The 14,630-nt window shown below is 38.9% G+C and overlaps 1 pseudogene; it reads right to left on the bottom strand.

The window, feature by feature from the left end:
• Positions 1 to 6,808: 6,808 nt before the first annotated feature.
• On the bottom strand, positions 6,809 to 11,894 carry LOC103439212 (mitogen-activated protein kinase homolog MMK2-like; annotated as a pseudogene).
• Between the last annotated feature and the right edge of the window lie 2,736 nt (positions 11,895 to 14,630).

The raw sequence follows: 14,630 nt of genomic DNA, 5'->3' as shown, positions 1-14,630 counted from the left end.
CGGAATCTATTAGGATTTAATGGAATATTCCCTAACTGCCGTTACTATTTTCGTTAGGGCTCCCTGCGCATGGCCGCGCGTCTTGCCGTGCACTCGCCGGCGCGTGGCGGCGCGTGAGTGGATGAAAAATTATTTTGAAAATTTGGGGATGATGCTGAGATTGTGTAGGTCATTGTGCTATATTCATATACCCAATTTGAGCTATATATGAAGAGTTCTTACATAGTTTAGTATATGTGCATTAAAGTGACGTTATTTCAGTACTTCTCCTATAGGTGAGACCTATCCGGAGGACGAGCGTAGCCAAGCTAGGCGTGGGGGTTACGACCCAGCTGCATATCTGTGAGTCGGCATCTATTTTCAGTATATATATATATATATATACTTGACATTTTTCCCAGAAAACGTATTTAAAGGAAATGTGATTTAAATGCCACGTCATACCTGCCTCATATTTTAGTATATGCATTATCATAACTATGGATATTGTTGCATAGTGCTGTGGAGGCTCATGTAAGCCCAGGTAAGTATGTTTGGTTATATGAATTGTCGACGATATGATATGTGATTGAATAATGTTGAGCTCATAAAATTGCACCTAGGGTGATTGTGAATTAGCCGGAGATATGATACAGGCCTGTTTATTATGTCACCTCCCGCACTATATGCTCATATTGGATCCAATTTAAGTGCACAGTCTTGTCGTACAGACCTTATTTACGGTTCCGACTCGTAGGTGACTAGAGATTTATCGCCCAACTATTATGTGAGAGTAGTATTGAGCATAATTATATTACACCAATTATTGTCATATAGATCATTGTAGTGACTCCGGCTAAATTGACTTTTGAGCCATGAATTCAGCCGTACAAACTGTCATAGGGGTTCCGGCTAGCATGTTATATTTCTATGAAATTATTCTTACCTAAATGATTTACTTTGTTATATCTTGACATGGCATACATATTATTATGATTATGTAAAGCATGATTTGAAGTGATATATTTATATACATATTTATGTATTCTATTTTCTGGGAAAGCACTATATACTTGTTTTACGGCGAGGGGTTAGTATATTCAAAGGAAAATAAGGTTTTCATGTAAATGTGTTTTACTGACCTACTCAACTTTGTTTTTCGCCCTTCTAGGTCTTAGGTAGCAGAGTTTGGTGGCCACGAGGAATCCAACGGTGTTCTGACAGAATTCGAGAAAGTAGGATTCACCTTCGGGTGTTGTATTTTAGTAATTGTCCTACTTGACTGCAACTAGACTTTCTTATTACTCTAAAAGTATATTTACACACTTAAACTCTCACTAGCATCCTTTCTTAATTGGGATTGTTAGGCGCTTGGTTTTAAATTGTTAGTATTTCTCTTACTCTTTATCGCTTCCGCTTTGCACTCATGGCTACGTCACTCTCACGTGACGGCCAGCACGTCTCAACTCCAGTCGGGGTGTGTCAATCACCATGTATTCATTATGAGTTCAACCATGTGGCACTCCATCAATGGTGTTTTTATTTTTTTTATTTTTCCCACTTTCAAGATTATCTATACTATTATTAAGAAAACCCTCATTGTCAACTTTTTTCCCATTTTTTTTCCTATTTTGCCCTCACTTTTGATACACTATTAACAAAAGGAAGGCAAAATAGTAATTTTGTACCTACTAACAAAATGACAATCATATCCCTATTTTTCCTATTTTACCCTCTTTTTTTTTTTGAGATAATGACAATCATATTTTTTTCAATTTTACCCTCACTTTTGTACACAATATTTACATAAGGAGGACAAAACAGTAATTATGTAATATTTAAAAAAATATGCACTTATATTTAAGAGAAATTGTTCACACACATACAAAGTGTATTCTCTTTGCTAGATAGATGATTAAGATTATGAAATTATGTTGTTGCCGTAATATTCTTGTGAAAGGGATTACAATCATAGCTCCAATTTCATCTCCAAACACAGGATGGCATCAACCCAGGTTATAGTCAATTGAAATATCATTTCAGCCACCTCATTAATTGACCTTTAATTTGTGTATTTTCTTTTTACAAAATCGATGTTCTAATTTACTCTAATTTGCATGAAAGTAGGTCTGAACTTAGATACAAGTGGCCGAGTACGCTAACTGGCCTAACTCATATCTCGAACTTTTGGTATTTTATTGCAGATTCTTGCACCAATACTAGAATAGAAGACTGCTACATAGCATTCGGAATGCCTACAAAACAACTAGTAATCCGGCGGCTCACATGCATTTCTCCCTACAGCGCCACCATCGCATTAGGAAGCGAAATGTCCAGCGGGATCCAAGATGTCCGAGCCGAAGACATCGTGGCCATCCGTACTGAATCGGGTGTTCAGATCAAGACAGCCGTAAGGAGAGGAGGGTACGTAAAAGACGTATACGCGAGAAGATTCACCATGCGCACAATGAAATGGGCGTTTTGGATGACCGGCAATTACGGGTCACATGCTGATGGAAAATATGATAAAAAAAGCAGTGTCTGAGATCAATAATATTAACTACAAGGACATGGTGGCAGATAACAGAACAATGGCTGCAAGCCGACCACCTGTTCATCGGGATTTGCATCTCGAATGTGACAATTAGACTGGTGGCGAAAGCGAAGCAGCAGCCGTGGATGTGCTCTGATGTTGAAGGGATAACGAGCGGTGTGATGCCTCGCCCTTGTGATTTGCTGCCGGATCAGAGTGCTGAGAAAGCTACAGCTTGTGATTTTCCGGCCGATGATCTGCCAATTGACTTGGTGGAGCTCAAACAGTGTACTTATATGATGAGCTCTCTGTAAACAATCCTAAAATCATGTACTATTACTAGTGTTTATACTATACTTAGGGCCTCCGTATTTAGACCTCATATAAATATTCGAGGGACTCAAATGTAATTATGTAATAAAGGAAGGGGCAAATATGTAAAAATGGGAGGAGCCCTTATTCTATAAAAGGGCCTCCTCACCCTCACAAACCCTAAGCCTCTCCTATCTAGAGCAAAGCTCTCACACTCTTTCCCTCACAAATACTCTCAGAGAAATACAATCAGTGTGGACGTAGCCCAAACCTTGGGGTGAACCACGATACATCTTGTGTTATTTACATTTCATGTAGATTCACGGTCGGATTTACGTTGTTCCAAGACCTCTGGTTTTGTGCATCAACATTTGGCGCCGTCTGTGGGAATCGACACAAAAAACTAGGTCGATTTTCTTTCATTTTTTCATCTCACCACCGTGAGACCTCACCACACTCCACCGTGAATCTGCAAAAACCAAGAACCCAAATCTTTTCCAGAAAACCCCCACAAACAGCAAGCCACCATGTTATCTCTTATTTCTTTCTCTCTCTATTCGTTTCTGTATCCTCAGAGAGAGATCTGATAAAGAGCGTTTTGTGGTGTGAGGATACAAATTGAACGGTCCAGATCAACCCCAACCTTCTTCCCCAGTGTGTTTGGTGGCCGGGCCTTTCGTAAACGGCGAACGACTGGTAGAAGAGAGAGAATCTTCACTTTCACCTCTGTGTGTTAGTGATGGCGCCGAAGCTGAGCATTGCAGTGGTGGTCAAAAACTCAGATCTGATTCCTCTCATCAACAAGGGCCAAGCTCACAAGGCTCAGGGCTAGCATTACTCCTGGTGCTGTGTTATCATTCTTGCCAGGTTCATGGGGAAGAGGGTTGTGTTTCTAAAGCACCGGATCGTGGGGCATCGCTAACACCAAGAAGCAGCAAAGCTTCATCCAAGAGTCGCTGGTCAACCTACCCAGATCGCGGGGCATCGATCTCGTTCGGATCGACACTGAGCGCTCGGTAGCAGATCAGGGGCCGTTCGACTGCGTGCTGCACAAGCTCTACGGAGACGATTGGAACCAACACATTCATGGCCCAACCCTAACTCTGACCCTATGGGATGGACCCGACCCTCAGTACCCGACCAATAAAGTCATGATCTGGGACGACCACCAGGGGCGGTGCATCGGGGGGCTCTCATTCTGCTTCGTTGTCCGGTTTGTGCGGCTCTAGAGGGACCGAATCGTCATCATTTTAGAACAGTAGAAAACCCACATTGAAGTCACCATCCGCAGTTCTGCTTTTTTTCTTATGATTGCTCCAATTTCAACCCGTCCCAACGGCTTCAAAATCTCTCAGTCAAACATCCACTCCATCACCAATGACAATCTCATCATCAACATATTCAACAGCTTGTCCACCGCCTCTTGCACAAAGGCTATGCAGTCCATGCTGCACTCCAAAAGCATCATAGTATCATAGTGTTTTGATGACGAATTGGTAAAGAAGAAAAAATTGAGAGTATTCCGTTCAAACCCCTTTGACTACCACGTGGAGTACGACACCAAGGTTCACCAAGTGGACAAGCTCATGGAGATGGGAAGGAAGGAAGAGTGTAGGGCTGTCAGGGATCCAAGGTTTACGTTCTTTATAGCTGGAGTACAACAGCTTCTGTTCCAACAGCAGAAAAGAGAAAAGTGAAAAACAGAAACAAAAGCAAAAGTAAAGCAAAAAAGGAAAAGAGAAAAGAAGAAAATGGGCAAAATTATAAGGTTCCTATTATTACGATTCCTTTTATCTACCAGGTGAAGAGACAAAGAGAGTGCGACGGAAAGCAGAAAGCAAAAGCAAGGAATAAACATCCCACCAGAATGATGTGATTTACTTTTCTTGGCAGATGTATGATGTGATTTACTTTTCTTATCTATCGGAGACATCTGTATAAACCCCGTCAAAGGGAAATAAAATTTTAAAAAAAAAAAGGGCAAAGCCCAGAATAAATGGGCTGGAATGTTGTGTGAAGGGCGAAGGCCCATAAGCCCAAAATAGCTCCAACCATGTGATCAAAAGTACGCCCAGTACTCCACAATTATTCGACAACCTGGCGCTATTACCACCAACCAAGTGATCAAAAGTACGCCCAGTACTCCACAATTATTCGGTAACCTGTCACTATTACCACCAACCAGGTGATCAAAAGTATGCTCAGTACTCCAAATTTATTCAGCAGCCTGCTGCTATTACCACCAACCAAGTGATCAAAAGTACGCTCAGTACTTCAAAATTATACATGAGCACGACTTATGTCAATCATACATAAACATACATGAGCATCACTCATGACAACATCCATGAGCATCACATCCATGAGCATCACTCATGTCAATCAACATAAACATTCATGAGCATCACTCATGTCAATCAGCTTCAAAAGCTTCATTTACAAAGCTCTAGCTTCAAAAGCTTCATTTACAGAGCTCTAGCTTCAAAAAGCTTCATTTACAAAAGCTCTAGCTTCAAAAGCTTCATTTACAGAGCTCCAGCTTCAAAGCTTCACTTGCAAAGCTTCACCTGCAAAGCTTCACCTACAAAGCTTCAGTGCAGGGTATACAAATACCGCCTCCGAACAACCGTCATTTCGGCCCATACATGGATACAATTTGAAGTCTCCAGCCAACAGACTTTATTGACCGAAGACTTGGGGGACTACATTATGTACCATATATTGGGCCTCAACTGGGCCTCATGAAAAATACTTGGGGGACTCTAGCCCATTATTTACGTATTGAGGAGCGAGCCCTTATAAAAGGGACTCCCTCACCATTATTAAAGAGCATCAACTCTAGCTCATTAATTATGTATTGAGGAGCAAACCCTTATTTTATAAAAGAGATTCCCTCACCATCATTAGAGCAGCATCAACTCTAACCCATTATTCATGTATTGAGGAGCGAGCCCTTATTCTATAAAAGGGACTCCCTCACCATCATTAGAAAGCATCGCCGCCTACTGAGCAACCGCCTACTGAGCAACCGCCTCGTCGCGAACATCAACTCTAGCCCATTATTCATGTATTGAGGAGCGAGCCCTTATTCTATAAAAGGGACTCCCTCACCATCATTAGAGAGCGTCACCGCCTACTGAGCAACCGCCTCGCCGCGAACATCAACTTTAGCCCATCATTCATGTATTAAGAAGCGAGCCCTTATTCTATAAAAGGGACTCCCTCACCTTCAACGCCACAAGCCGAGCCAACCAAAGCAACATAAGCCACAAGCCAAGCAACCTCGTAACATGTGCAACTTCTAGATGAGCATCATTTCAGATTGAGCACTGCCTCATATCGAGCATCAGTTCAAGACAGCATCTAGTTACTTCAGCCCACACATGGACTGAATTTCAAGTCTCCAGCCAAAAGACTCTTGACTGAAGACTTAGGGGACTACTATTTATACCATACTTAGGGTCTCCGTATTTAGACTTCGTATAAATAATCGGGGGACTCAAATGTAATTATGTAATAAAAGAAGGGGCAAATATGTAAAAATGGGAGGAGCCCTTATTCTATAAAAGGGCCTCCTCACCCTCACAAACCCTAAGCCTCTCGTAGCCCAAACCTTGGAGTAAATCACGATACATCTTGTGTTATTTACATTTACATTTCATGCAGATTCACAGTCAGATTTACGTTGTTCCAAAACCTCCGGTTTTGTGCATCAACAACTAGTGTTTGTCACCGTCGTCTAGTAAAAGCTAAATTATCAGACCGCCATAAACCCTTGCTATTTTTTTCCCTCCAGCAATATTTCGAGTACATGAAATTCGGAAGGAAAATGATTGTTGCACAACCTCTTTCTCCTTCGACACACCCCTGTTATTAGAAGTTTCTAAGCAAGGCATTTTATTAGATTTTCACAACGAAACAAAGCGGGAATTTGTCTCGTAGGAGTCCTAACAGTGGAAAGAAGCCCGAAGGCGAAACGCATAATATACAGAGTCAAGGGTTTTCATGACAAAAAGAAACTGTTCACACTAGGACTACCATTCTAAACAGATACAACTGCAACACTATCGGATCTTACATCGGTGCTGGCCGGTGATAGTCCTCATCGGATTATAAGCCGCTAACCAGCACAAACCTGCACCACTGAGGGATTGGAGCTCTAGAGACTCACATATTAGAATCCCTTTCACACATTTAACAGATACAGACATCCAAATACGTGTTAATGTTGAATGAATGACATCTCAGGGCGATTTCTCAGGAAATCCCGATTGGTCCAGCAAAGTTTTTATAATTTCATTCTCCTGGAGGATCCAGTGGGTTCTATGTAGAATATGATTGTAATCCGTTTTGAGATTACTTTCTAAGAGCATACGACAGATTATACGATGACCCTCATTGAATAGGATCCGGATTGAACCTTACGGACTCTCTCCAGATGAGCTCCTTGATATTCTCTTCAGTAAACGAGGGTTGCTCAAAATCAAAATTGAAAGGCATTGGGCAGACAGGCTCCTCGTTTATATCATGAAGAGGCGCCAAGTATGGGTGGCAAAGAGCCTCATCAACTGCAAAGCACCGGGGAGAAAAACAATCGTCAATGCAATTAACAAAGAAGAAAATCATCAGCGAGTAAAATGGCTCCAGTTGCTCTATTAATAAGCTCTCTCACAAAAGTTATATGCACAATTTGTTTACCAAGCATTCTTAAAGTACTGCAGAACTCCGTATTTGAGAATGACAATACATGCACTGCTGTTTCTAAATCTAAACATCACAAAACTTTCCGCCAGAAGATACAGGAATTGTAACTAGTAAGTTCCAGTTCATAGAAAATCCTGCAGGACTCTGAGATCCCCAATATCATTTATGTCATAACCAAACTGGTTGAAGTGCAACACAATAACTAAGTATACCTGTAATACGCCTGTTTGGGTCAAAGATAAGCATCTTCTCTAGCAAATCTATAGCGCTAGGAGACATATCAGGAAACCCAAGAGAGAAGCTCCGCTTTGGGTACTGAGGTAGTTGTCGAACATATCTTCGAGCATTATCACTTCGTAAAAATCCAAGGCTGGAGTCATCAGGTGAGCCTAAGAGCTGTTGAACACAAAAGGAAAACATTGCACCAGTTGGCCAAGATCGTTTGAAAGATTATTATTATGAGACACGTTCATTGTCTACTTCACACCCATAACTATACAAATTAATCTTATTAGAAATTCATTATTAATACTTTCCAGAGAATCAGTACAGTTTATGCACTGTCTAACACTTGGCAACAAGAAACATAACCAAATGTAAAGCAGATGGAACCTCTTCCGCTCGTTAAAAAAAAAGGTCGTACCCAGTGCACAAGGCTCCCGCTTTACGCAAGGTCTGGGAGAGGTGAATGTCGGCTAGCCTTACCCCCATTTTATGGAGAGGCTGCTCCCAAGTCTCGAACCCGAGACCTACCGCTCATGGGCGAAGGCACTTGCCATCGCACCAAGTGCGACCTCTAACCTCTTCCGCTCGTTAAGTGAAAAAAAAGGTTTTCTCCGAATTCTCATTAAAAGTATGACCCGTTTGTAATGTAGAAACCAGTGGCATAACAGTCTAAATTCAGTTAGAAAGACCTAAAAATCATACCTCTGTTATGAGTCTCAGCTGATGTACATAATCTTTGCCAGGGAATAGGGGTTTTCTGTTCATGATTTCACCTAGAATGCAACCTACAGACCATATATCGATTGCTGCAGTGTACTCCGAACAATTAAGCAGCAATTCAGGTGCACGGTACCAACGAGTAACAACATACTCAGTCATGAAATCAGTTTCAGATGTTGTCCTTGCGAGACCAAAATCTCCAATCTTAAGGTCACAATTTGCATTCATGAGCAAATTGCTGGGCTTTAAATCACGATGTAAAACACCTGCTGAATGTACATATTTGAGCCCTCGTAACAACTGGTACAGAAAGTACTGCAAAGGTGGAATTTAAACAACAAATTAGTGAGATCTCAGACATGTATAACCGAAATCATGGTCATGAGAATGGTTGATAATCAAGGCTAAAATGCAGAGAATTTTATCTTAGTTATCGCAAGTAAAAGTTCTAAACTATAGTCACTCCGAATATGAAAGGTTCAGAAAACTAGGAAATGTAAATCCATCGTTCAAGTTCCAACTAAAGAATAAAAGAAACATGTCATCTCATTGATCTACAAGCTAACAAAGCAAAGGACCAGAACCTTGTTTTTAAGATGAGAGGAACATCATTTCTCACGATTTATTATCAAGCTATGGAAATATATATGAAAAGATTCGACTGCATATAAAGCTATCAATGTGTACCATATTCATTAGTTGCTTAATTCAACCTACTTCAGTGACAAGCATATATTGCCATCACCAATAACCTAACAAATAGAATCTGGAATATAACTATGAAATCTTGGTTGTTTGAACAAAACAACAACAAAATAAAGCCTTTTCCCATTAAGTGGGGTCAGTTGTATGAATCCTATAACGCCATTGTGCTCGGTTCGAACAAACAAAAAAAGAAATTAATGTCAACAATTCATTGGCCTCCTGAGGATTCTCATCCACATGAACTACAAGAACGTACAGTTACTATATTCAAATGGCATTACAAACATAATATAAACCAAGAAACTATCCTTAAAAGCTTAAAAACTTTCCATAGGATGCTCAACAATACTAACTTCAAGAATCAAATGGCATAGCAAGTATAACATAAACAGATTGACCAAAAACAAAAAGTACAACAAAAATTAAGAAAAGAAGGCCAACCCGACAATGATCATCATTTAATGGTTGGTTGGACCGTATAATCTGATGAAGATCAGTGTCCATTAATTCATAAACAATGTAGACATCATTGAAGTTCTCCTTCTGTGGAGGCCGTATGATGTCTTTGATGGCAATAACCTGCAGAAAGAACTAACTTGTAAGCTGTTGACTCCAGAAATACAGGAAAAAATTATTTAGCATGATCTGGATTCTTAAGTTTTTTTATCAAAATATGTGCAAACACGGAGAACTGAGTTCATGAGAGATCTCATTTAGGTGCTTAAGGCAGGGTTTTATTGCAGGGGAACACTGCCCATTCTAGAAACCCTTGTATATCAACAGAACTACACAAAATAATCATTTTAAGTGAGTCTTCTACTACCACAGGTTGCAAAAGATGGAATTCTTTAAACAAATGTACAAGAAAAGCCAATTGTTTTAAGGGGCCAAACACAAAATATCTGCAAGCCTGTTACATAGGATGTACATAAATGACATAAGAGATCCTCATAGGAACATGAACGACAGAAGGTCACAAAAAATTACATTTTCATGATCCATGTGCCGAAGAAGTTTAATTTCTCGTAAAGTCCTTTTCGCATCTATTCTGTTGTCAAATGCATTACCAATCTTCTTAATGGCAACCTCCTCACGAGTCTCAGCGTTGACAGCAGCACTGAATGCAACCAAAAAAATCATCTACTTTCAAATTTGTTATAACTCATACGATGTAAGTCAAATGAATAGAAAACAAATTATCATTGATAAACTTTACGTATCACATCATTCACACGACCAAAAAAATGAAGACTGCATCTGAGACACACTACTTCACTAAGTCACAATGACCCAATACAGAGAGATAGAAGACTTAGAGATATACCAAGAGGGAAGACAGAGTCAATTTCAGTAATTGAAAGAACGGGCAAGGGGAGATGGAAACTAATATGGGTGGAATTTGCAAGGAAGGATTTCAATTAGAGATGGAATAAATATTTGAGCTATGAATAGGCTAATAGGCAGAAAGATTCACATTGACAACTCTAAAAAACACGGAATACAACTTGATGTGCTCAATCCTGATTTTCTAGGATAATGGCTTAGCTGAGCTCAGCAGAGCATATATCTCTTCAAGATATACTCAAAAGAACATTGATGACGCACGGTTTTTTTCAACTTCAATATTTTCACAGAATTGCAATCTCATTGAGACAGCTAAAATCCACTTGTGGACTACAACTTCCACCAAAGGATACATAGCACATTACTAAACCCAGCTTAAAAACACAAATCAACAGCTTTGAAATCTCATTTAAACCACATGGAAATATGAATAAAACTGGATTACTGCACACAAAGAAACCAACTAAGCTTCCATACACCTCAAGTTATTTCCTGATTACATACAAAAAATTCCCCAACCAACAAAACTTCCCCACCGCAAAACACCAAAAATCGCATTAACTCCACAAGAAAACAAAACCCACAAAAATAAAAATAATCCCTAACAAATCCAGATAAATTTCCTGAGTAAAATCTCAAAAAATTCACAATCCACATATACTCAGATTAAATTAACTAAAAGTTAGATCACGATCAGAAAGTGCTTTTCCCGCTTCTTGAACCAAACTAACTCAAATCCACTTTCTATAAACAGCAGGAACTTCAAATAGTATAACAAAACTATTCTCAAAGATTTCAAGCAACAGCAATCAAACAATCAAAAGGAAATCCAAAGATAACAAATTAAAACTAAAATCTCAAAACCCAGTAAAGATAACAAGAAAAGCTCAAACCCAATAAAAATTGAATCTTACCAGACGATACCATAAGCCCCTCTGCCGACGGGCCTAATGGGCGGGACATACTTCCTGGAAACTTCAAAGAGGTTGCCATACACATTGTACTGAACGTAGCGTCCGCCGTGGGTCGGCACCCCTCTGATGTTGTGGTCACTAGCCGGAGCAGCGCCGGACTCCATGGTCAACCCGGGGGTCCGAATCCGAAAAGGTTCGAGACCCAGATAGGATTTCGGTTCTAGAAAGCTAAGAGAGAGAGAGAGAGCTGTGGAGGAGCTTTAGAGGTAATGGAGGAGGAGAGCTGCTACTAATGCAAAATTCGGGGAGGGGTGTCTGTAGCTGTAATTTGAAAAGGTTTTCACATTTCTTTCTTTCTTTTTGGGGTTTTTGGGAAATTCCAAAGAAATCTGGGGAGTAGTGTGCAAGGGGAGAGAGAGAGAGAGCTTTCAAGGAGGGCTTTTGAACTGGAAAACACTGGGGTGACCCGTGAAAGAAATGGACTTTTTAACTCTTCTTTTTGTGAGGTTTTGGTGTGGCGTCTTGATTTTATGTGCTTTGAATTTACTTTTCCCTTAAATTAGCGGAAAATAATTACTTAATACTAAGGTCTAATAGTATTATTCTTATAAATGATAGGTCTTAGATTTGATTCTCGTCAAAGAAAAATTTAAATCACATTATTACTAGCTCATTATGAGATTAAGTTTATCCCTTCCCTTTAATGTAGATGATTTCATTTGTTAAAAAAATATAGCCAAAAGTATAACTAAAATTTAAAATCGTGTTGGGTTTTGATAGGAGGGCTTTCCTTGGATCCTTAGATCTTGGTTTAAAAATATAAATATCAAATCTAACGATTAAAACAATTGAGAATACTTGTTACTCCAAAGTAGCTAAGAAGTTTTGTTGAAGGGAAAGTCAAAAGTCTTCTCATGTTTTATAATAGTAGAATAATATTCTTTTTACCGATATTGATCATTTATGATACCAATCATTCACGCGTGCATAAACAAATGACATGAAGTAATAATAAAGCAGAACAGGTTCTCTCGTTTTGAAAAAAATATTGCCCATTTGGTCACATTGTTATGTGGGAGCATTTTATTGATTGTCATTCGGATAGTGTTGATTGTCATTGAGCAAGAATATTTAATACTCAATGGTGACGACTCAAGTACATTCACCGATGAGTAATTCAATGGTGATGATTCAAGCATATTCACAGATGAGTAATTCATTAATGGTGATGACTCAAGTATATACACCAGTTAATTGTTTCAAAATGGAAGGAAATAGTCAATTAATATTACGGTATAGTGATATTTCTCTTCACTTATAAGTTAGAGGTTTTAAGTTCGATTTTCTCCAAAAATGAATGTGAACTACATTATTATTAACTCATTGTGAACAAAACCTACTATCTCACCCCGATACTATAAAAAACAATTTGAGAAAGGCTAAAAGTCGAAGTTTTGAACTTTTGAACTTTGGTTCTAGTATGTCTCTTGAGTCGTATCATACCAATTGAATTCTTGAAATAGATAAGTAGGGCACTCATGCCCTTTGAATAGGTGGTGGTTGGGGTGGTATCTTTAGAGGGTAGATGATTTCTAAAGAGATTGGATTTGATCCATTGGTTTGGTAGGTGGAATATGCAATGTTGAAAGTGACCTAATTAAATTACCACCGTATGAACTTATGTATGCATACATTCACGTTATGCAAAAGCAAAGTCTTCCATTTACAAGTCAAATCGTAACGCTTATGCCATTTTTGACATTTTTGTGTTGGACAAATAAAAGAAATTAGAAAGCACCAGTCTATGCGTAATGGGAACGCAGACTGGACAATCACATTCCACATTCCACTTTCTTCCTCCTGGTGCATATTATTCAACCTAAACCTTTGAGTCTTACGTCTTGGTTGGGGGAAGCGTATCATACATTTTTTTATCATATACAAACCATCAGGCCCTTTAAAGGAAAGAGATTTTCATTTTTTTTATAGAAAAAATGAGAATTAGTTGTGGAATTCACTTCATATTCAACTTCAACGATTCGAACCGCCTCTTAATTCAAAAATCATCATTAAAAAATTTAATTCAATTCGAAACCATTTGCCTATTTAATTATTACAGTGAAATTTCAATGTTTTTTAGAGAACAAGTGTTTGTCTATTTCTTTAAACTCAATTATATGTCTCAAATATTTCTAATTTGGCTAATATTTTATAAAAATGATCTATGAAATGCAACTTGAAAAAAATAAACGGTTTGGATTTTTATAAAAAAATGAAGATGTCTTCCCTTAAAAGCTTCCTACAAACTATATATACAATCATTGACTGGTGGGATATTCATGATGGAATCATTTTAATGCACTTGCCGTCAATGACGGATCCAAGAAATAATATTAGGGGGGTCAATAAGAATAACGAGCGCAGCGTGCAAACTTTTTTTTTAAACATAAATAACATGCATATCGTCATTTCATCGAATCTTGGTAGGTTTGAAGTCATTTGGAAAAGCATACTGCATACATGTTAATGCTTCATTTGCGTGGGTAACTAATATGTTCCAAGACCACTCCCATATGAATGCTTAACAAAGAAACACACTTATCTTGAACACACTAACAATGTTTGATATCATTGCATCCCATTAATATGTTTGTCCGAGAATGATGATGTTTTGTTATTCTCTAATATCACCATTTCATTTACTTTGCATGCATTTTTGGATAGTTTTTTACTTGGTTCTTTTTTTCTTCCTACAATTGTAATCACAACCAACAAATAAGCCAAAGGTAAATAATATTAGGACTAGACTGTAAGGGAGCAACACCTCTCTAATGCATTTTATCAAGTAGTTAAAGGGCATATATGAAGGGCAACTCCAACATTTAAAGGGGCAGCACCCAAGTCATCTATGGACATTCACTGAAGTTCAAAGAGTCAGCACTCAAAGTTATCCTTAGACATTCACCGAAGTTCAGGGGGCCAGCTGACCCCCCCTACCCCTCAATATATCTACCCCTGCTTGTCGCCTTATGTCTTCATTCAATTAAAACATTGCGTGATTGTAGACGTAAGTTAGCTTAGTTGGTAAGGAAGTGTTTGCCCTCTTTTGATCCTCGTCATATCGAGTAATCAAGTTATATCATGTGCATAAAGACCGTTATGATTATGCGTGTGCACACACATTGTCTAAACTC

This window comes from Malus domestica, chromosome 07 (genome assembly GCF_042453785.1).
Source record: "Malus domestica chromosome 07, GDT2T_hap1".
Taxonomy (NCBI): domain Eukaryota; kingdom Viridiplantae; phylum Streptophyta; class Magnoliopsida; order Rosales; family Rosaceae; genus Malus; species Malus domestica.
This window is presented reverse-complemented; position numbering and strand designations above follow the sequence as displayed.